Raw genomic sequence first — 7,510 nt, 5'->3', positions numbered from 1 at the left:
GTTTGATTGAATCTTGTCTGAAGTTTTATATAAACCAAACTAACTTTAGATAAAAGCCCTCCCACTACCATAAAACCTACTTCCTTCGTTCTACAATGTAAAACTTTCTAGGATGAGGACATATCATGTGAAAACGATGTAAGTGTTGAAAAATCATGAAAATCATATATAAAAGTTTCGTAAATTCATGAAAAATATTAGAGATAGGTGTAGTGAAATACATTCTCACCAAATCTCAACTCCAAACTCAATTTTGTTTAAGAGGAAAAAAAAGAGACAAATTTCGGGTGAATAGTGTCATATTACTATTCTCCTAAAATTTGTCTTTTGTCCTAAATAAAATTAAGTTTGGACTTGAGATTTGGTAATAATGTATTTCATATTTACACTTATCTCTAGTATTTTTTTTATGAATTTATAAAAATTTTAGGTATGATTTTTACGAGTTTCTAACACTTAGCTTGTTTTCACCAGATATGTCCCCTTCTAGGATTACCCAAATTAATATAGATGTTAATGAATCTAGACACATATAGAAAACATATACATTGATCAATGGATGAATCTAGGTAAGTCTAAAAAGTATTACAATATGAAACGAAGGGAGTATCAAATATACCGTCTTACTAGTGCTGGTTAGGGGAAAAACTAGCACTGGTAGCGGTTTTTGGTCCCTCAAACCCACACGACACTCGCAGGATAAGAAAAACCACACATGAGACCATATCGATACCAGTTCATTAAATAAACCAATAAAATGTGTGGGACGTCGATGTTGGAACATGTATAAAAAAGAGCTGATATTGATGGGTGATTAAGCTGAGCTGATCAAGTAAGCTCTAGATTGGTTTCGATATCCTTTAAGTCTAGACACTCTCTCTTGTGTGCGCTCAGAATCGATCCCTTCGTCTCCCTTCCCCTTTCTCTCATGGCCACCTCCCTTTTCCTCTCTCACTTCCTCTCCCTCTTTGTCCCGCCACCGCGAGATTGATTACAGTGGCTTGATCGGTAGGCAGCGGCAACTTCCGTCATCTTTCCCAACGCGGCTGTCCTATAGAGCTCGGAAGCCGCTGGATCTGCCCATCATGAGCTCGGGTCTGGCTGGATCCGATCAGTGTGGCTCAATGGAAACTTCCCTCCCCCTCTCCCAGCCACCTTGAGCTTTCGAATGCGACGACAAAATGGAACAACAGCTATGGTCTATTCTCAAATATAAGCATTTATATGATTTATTTTTTTCCAAGATATAAATATTTCTGAGCACTAATTCTAATATGTAGGAATTTAGGCATTTTTCAGCCAATTAGATACTTAGAAAATGAATCTAGCTATCTAAGAAACTCAAGATTTTTTAATATGACCATTGATGAGGTTATCGAAAGGGAATTATTACCTTAACATAATATTTACTAAATAACCTAAAAATGCTTATATTTAAAAATAGGTGGAGTGGTACATTTTGCGGTTAAGCTTTTCTTTTTACTAGTAATCGTGCACGTGCATCAATGCACGTTTTTCATAAAATATATTATAGGAGTACATTGGAAGTTTGGAAACTATATCTACCAAAAATAATTTATTCAACCAAAATTTATAAAATATATCTCATGTGTAACTGTAAAAAAAAATATAACCAACATTATCGGTACTTGTAAACATGGGCATGACTGTTTGTTTTGTACAAATTTTGATAGGAGGGAACAAAATAGAACCGAAGCCAAAGGCTATACAGTAGCCGCCTTTTTCTCTACAGCTAGCTGCTCCACTGCTTGATCTCGTAAAAAAAGAATTTGTCGACAATTCGCTAAATTGACCATCCCTCTTTCTTGAAGTTTCTATTGTTTCGTTCCGTCCAAATTCCCCAACAGACAAGCAAGAAGAGGGTCCTGAGCCCTTTGCTTTGCATCTTTTCTGATAAAGTCTTGTGACACCACCATTCCAATACTGAACAGGCTGAAGGAGGGCTAGCTGAAGAAACTTCAGTCAAGCACAGGCTAATAAATATAGATGTGTAAGACATGCTTCAGACAAACTTCAGTCAAGGAGGTAATGCATCACTGCAAGTTGAATTAAATTAAAAATCAAATATGATAGTTTCACTCATTAGATGTTACAACTCACAAGAATACAAGGTTTCGGAAAACAAAACAACTAATAAATATAGATGTGTAAGACATACTCCCTTCGTCAAAAAAAAATCAACCTAGAAGGGTCCACATACATCAACCTAGGAGGGGTCTTAAGTTGAATTTTTTTTTTGACGGAGGAAGTAGGAAGTAAAATCTAGATATTTTACCCGAGCGTGCAACAAAATAACTTAGATATGGAGGCTCTCTATTACCCTCGATAGAAAGGCGAAGTTATAAAACTCGTTGGAGATGCTCGCTTGGCTGGATTTTTTTTCTTAGAAAGACAGATTTGTCAATTTTCCCAGTCAGACAAATGTAGCAGCGTCAACTAATTAAGGAGCTGATGAACCTTCTTCCAGAGAATGGAGTGTCACGGGCTGTTATGTTTCTCTTGTCACTGTAATCTGAGTACCAGCTACTATGCGTCTGTGCGTTGTTCTCGAACGAACTAGTGGTCTTATCGATAAAGTTAAAATTTATATTTTCAAGTTGATTTTAAAATATTTTTAACATAGTAGTTTTATTTTCAGAATTGGCTTTTAAGTCCCTTAAAACATGCATATACAAGTTTTATCTATAAATTAATTTTTATTTTCTAATAAACCGTTTTAGTTTATAAGGGAATATAAGTAACCGACGAGGACATAAACAGCTTATCCCGATCTCAAAATTTTAGCAGAATAATGATCAACAAGCAGAAATAATTCAGATAGATAGCGACGTGTAAAGATGCACCAACCACATAGAAATCTCTGTTTCGTTGCGTTTGCCTCGGCGTAGGTTAGGGAGCAGAATTGGCTGTCAGCTGGTGCCTTATCGTTGATTGGAAAAGATATGGAAGTTGGAACAAGCCAACAAACTGTATATGTCATCATTTTAGGGCAAGCCCAAAAGCATTTTCTAGCCGCACCATCGAGAAAGCATTCTAGCCGCTCGATTTCGAGCTGGCATTTTCTCTTCTGGTCGTACAAATTTTCTTCCCTAAATTTTACTTGTTTTCAGTCTTTTTTAACAAAAAGAAAATATTTTAAGCCTACTGTTTGAGAGCGTACTATGCAGCAACAAATATTACAAAAAAAATATATCTAGAGATAGTATTCTATCATGTAATTTTCAGAAATTCACACCGACTTTCAAGTAAGTTCAACAAAACATACTTGAAATATATGTTGCTCCGTGATTTGGATCCCCGTGGACTACGGGAGAGAACCAGGGAATTGGAATCTAATTTCTTAAACACGTTGTTTGGGTGCCATTGGAGTTGGAATCATCTAAACAATATCAGCTTCCAAGACGAAAATAGTACATATCCACATTTTATATTAGAGTAAATTTCACAAAACTATACGTTTTGTGGTCTATGTTGTAGAAAACTACACACACTTTGATACTTGGCACTTAAGTACATATATTTTGATATTTCGGTAGTGTAGTTTTACAAAACCACACTATCAATGAATAAATTCACCGTGAGATGATGTGGCTGTTCCACCTAAACAAGGACGTGGCATCCTATGCTATTAATTTTGCATGACCTCCTATGCTTGTCAGCGCCGGCGCGGATGGCCGTTCCATATTTCCGCCCATCGACGACCACCGAGCAATATCGTGTAGTTCTCACCGCCTTCGGCCTGCATCTCGTCGTCATGTCAGCCACAAGCCAGCGCCTTTCCTCTCACTGCTATCCCCTCGCCGCCGCGCCACGAGGCTCCTCGCTAGGCCTCATCATCTCTCCCGGCGGCCCCTCACCATCCTCTGGTCATCTCTCTCCAATACATGCTATGCTCGAGATCTGGAGTTAGCAGGCAACTCGCTGGCTACATGCCTCTTTTGAGTACTGCGGCCGTGCGGCCCCTTGTGTCTCATTCCAGTACTATGGTGGCTCTGCCATTCTGCTACTAACAGGTATGGTTTGGTTTTTTTTTTTTTCCAAGGAATCAATCAGGTGCCCATTTCATAGTGAGTTTTCTAAAAAAATCTAGTGTGAATGAGCAAGTTCCAACTGAAATTTCACATAGGTATGTAGTTTTTTGCCTCACTGTTGATTGATTTTGTTAAAAAAAACAGTTAATTCATCAAATATGGAGGTTTCTAATGCCTTTGAAATGAAAGTAGTACAAAACATGGGAGCTATAAGGGGAGGACAGGGAATTAGTATTCTAAATTTTACAGTCAGTCCACTATTGTACTTAATTTCAAGTAGATAAATTACGCTTCAGTGGAAAGGATCACTCAGTCTGAAGTTTGTGGCTATAACCCCTTGAGTTAATTGATTGTTCCATTCAGCTTGTAGTACTGGAACTTGACAAGAGAAGCACAATAGTTTGGCTGTAGACAGTAGTAGGTGGCTTCTTTCATGTCTGCAGGAAAGTGCTCCTAAACCAAGCACAACCTTCAGTTGTGGTAAGCACAATACATACCTTAACTCATGGAACTTTGAAATGAAATAAAAATGGTATAATGCTCCATTAGACATGTTCACACATCTAGTTTGATCAACAAGTATTCTTAATAACCAGCTCAACAAATATTGCAAGAACAATAGACTCAAAACAACCATATAGAAAGGTGATCACTGACCAGAAAACAAGTCACATAATAAAATCCTTGGTAACATATCGCGCTGGGATTGGAAGGCACATATGTGTGTATATTTAGTTGCAGCAGTTTTAGTGGGCCATGCGCATAGAAGTCCAGCTTGTCCCACAATGCCACGTCCTCGTCCTAGGTGGAACAGCCACATCATCTCACGTGTGAATTCATTCATTGATAGTGTAGTTTTGTGAAGCTACACTATCAAAATATATGTATTTAAGTGCCAAATGTCAAAGTGTGTGTAGTTTTCTGCAACTTGGACCACAAAACGTGTAGTTTTGTGAAATTTATTCTTTATATTAAGAAAGGATGTCTTTTTTTTCACGTACTCTTGTGACTTAGGCCCTGTTTAGTTACCACGCAAAAACTTTCCACCCCGTCACATCGAATGTTTGGACACATGCATGGAGTATTAAATATAGACAAACATAACTAATTACACAGATTGCGTGTAAATTGCGAGACAAATCTGTTACGACCAAATTTGGTAAGATATGAACCAAGTTCGGCATTAGAATCGAAGCGGATTCGGCAAAGAGTTAGGCTCGAAAAACATAGTTTGCATCGGCTGCGAAGGCATCGGCTGAGATGGATCGGACAGAGTACAGCCGATACGGTCGATTCTGATGAAGACAGTTGTAAAACTGCTTCTAGAATCAATCAACATGCTACATAAGGATTGCCATGACGGAGATAAGCTCTTAGATAGGCAATTGTATCTATTAGTTAGTTAGGATATTTCGAATAGTTTCCTTAGAGATATGTTTGGACAAAAGTCTGCCGTAAAGACCTATGTGTATCTTAGAGTTTGTTAGAGATAAGAGTCGTGTCCGGCGAGGACATATTATGTATCTCGGGTATAAATATGACCCGAACCCAATGTAAACAACAACACACAATTCAATAACACTTTCGGCGCATCGCCACCCTTTTTACTTTTGTTCTATTTCGACGAGTTATTGCTTTCGGGTTAAGCTGGATCGTTTCGATCTTCAACTAGAGGTAAACTTGTCATGACGGCTTGCGTTCTCAAGATTAGTGCTTCCATCTTTATGATATTCTAATCTTGTTTATGTAATTCGTCGAGTTATCATATATACTTTATAATCTCTGTTAATTGTGCTATATAACTTGCAATTGGCTGATTTTTACTGTTGGAAAGTAGCCGATAGAGTTAAATATCGTTATTAATTTAGATTATATTGTATATCTACTATCTCTTAGAGATTTTCATCATCTTGCCTAGATCTTATACTTATCTTTATGCTTAATGCTGTATCGGTTGGGTTCGATCTATTAAGTAATATCCATAATTATAAATATCTAGTTTGTTTTATGATTGTCAATAGAGATAGTGTCGGAGTTTCAGCCGATCTTACCTGATTTAGCTATTTATATCTCATATGCTTGATTGTTATGCTAAATCTGCCTTTTATATTAAAATCTTATTTCATTAAAGTATATTAGGCTTCTTGTTTGATATATTTTGCTTGTTTTGATATCTTAGTATAAAGTGGTATCAGAGTATTAGCCGATACAGCTAGATCTATTTGGTCGGCTATGCTATAAACATCTATATAATCTTTGCTTCAATGTATGTTTCGACTTAAGTGATTTATATTGTCTCTGCATGACGACCGATCTATCCCAGTCACTTAGTTTAAACATATATCGAAGGAAAGATTATATGTCATTAATATCTACAGCCGATCGAGTAGATTTAGTTTTATCTTATTCATTTATTACTGCCAATCGATTCCAACATGATATCGGCTCGAAGATAAATGATATGTCATCGGCAACTAGCCGATCGGCTATCATTTATGGATTTAATCGTGGTTTTCTTGTCTTTCTTTCTTGTTGATTGCAGGATCAAATCAACTGGCACGCTCACGAACCTAAAAGCAAGATTTTGGACCTGCACATGAGTTAAGCAGATCTCCAGGCCAGTGTGTGTTTTTCGCATCAACAGAATCTTTTAAGCCTAATTACTCCATGATTTGACAATGTGGTGCTACAGTTAATATTTGCTAATGACGGATTAATTAGGCTTAATAAATTCATCTCGCAGTTTACAAGCAGAATATGTAATTTGTTTTGTTATTAAATCTACGTTTAATACTTCAAATTTATGTCCGTATATTTAATGTGACACGTCAAAACTTTTTACCCCTGAACAGGGCCTTACCCTACTCATCACTGCACTGGTCCCCGTATTGGGAAGCCTCAGCTATGGTGACACCGTCCTCAATAAGAGGAGGATGAACCTAGGCCAGCACACCATGTTTCAACCTTAAATTACCAAATCTGGTTGCACGAAAATATAAGCGTAAAGATAACATCAATAAACATGATATTAAGGTTTGTGCCAAACATTTGATGACATCAAGTGCAAGTGCAACGGAGACAGCAAGGCAATGAGAAATTGAGAAGTCTAGTATTTTGCTAGTTGCTTACTAGTATACCTTACTCTCTTTCTGAACTTTTCTTTAAAATGTTCTATAAAAGTTTATTTTAAAAATCATATTAATTCAATTTAAAATACTTTAAGCTAATACTTAATTAATCATGTGCTAATCTGCTACTCCGTTTTGCACGTCGAGAGGAAGAATTTGCAACACTCAAAAGAACACAACCTAATTCTCTCCACGCTTTCCTGTGCTCTTTCTCGGTTATTAATATTTTCTCAATCCTATAATTTTTTTTTAAAAAAAACAGGCATTTAAAACTATCCGCTAAGGATTTAACTCAATACTAAAATGGAAATATAATCCATTCTAAACATA

Source organism: Oryza glaberrima, chromosome 7, assembly GCF_000147395.1.
Source record: "Oryza glaberrima chromosome 7, OglaRS2, whole genome shotgun sequence".
Lineage (NCBI taxonomy): Eukaryota > Viridiplantae > Streptophyta > Magnoliopsida > Poales > Poaceae > Oryza > Oryza glaberrima.
This window is presented reverse-complemented; position numbering follows the sequence as displayed.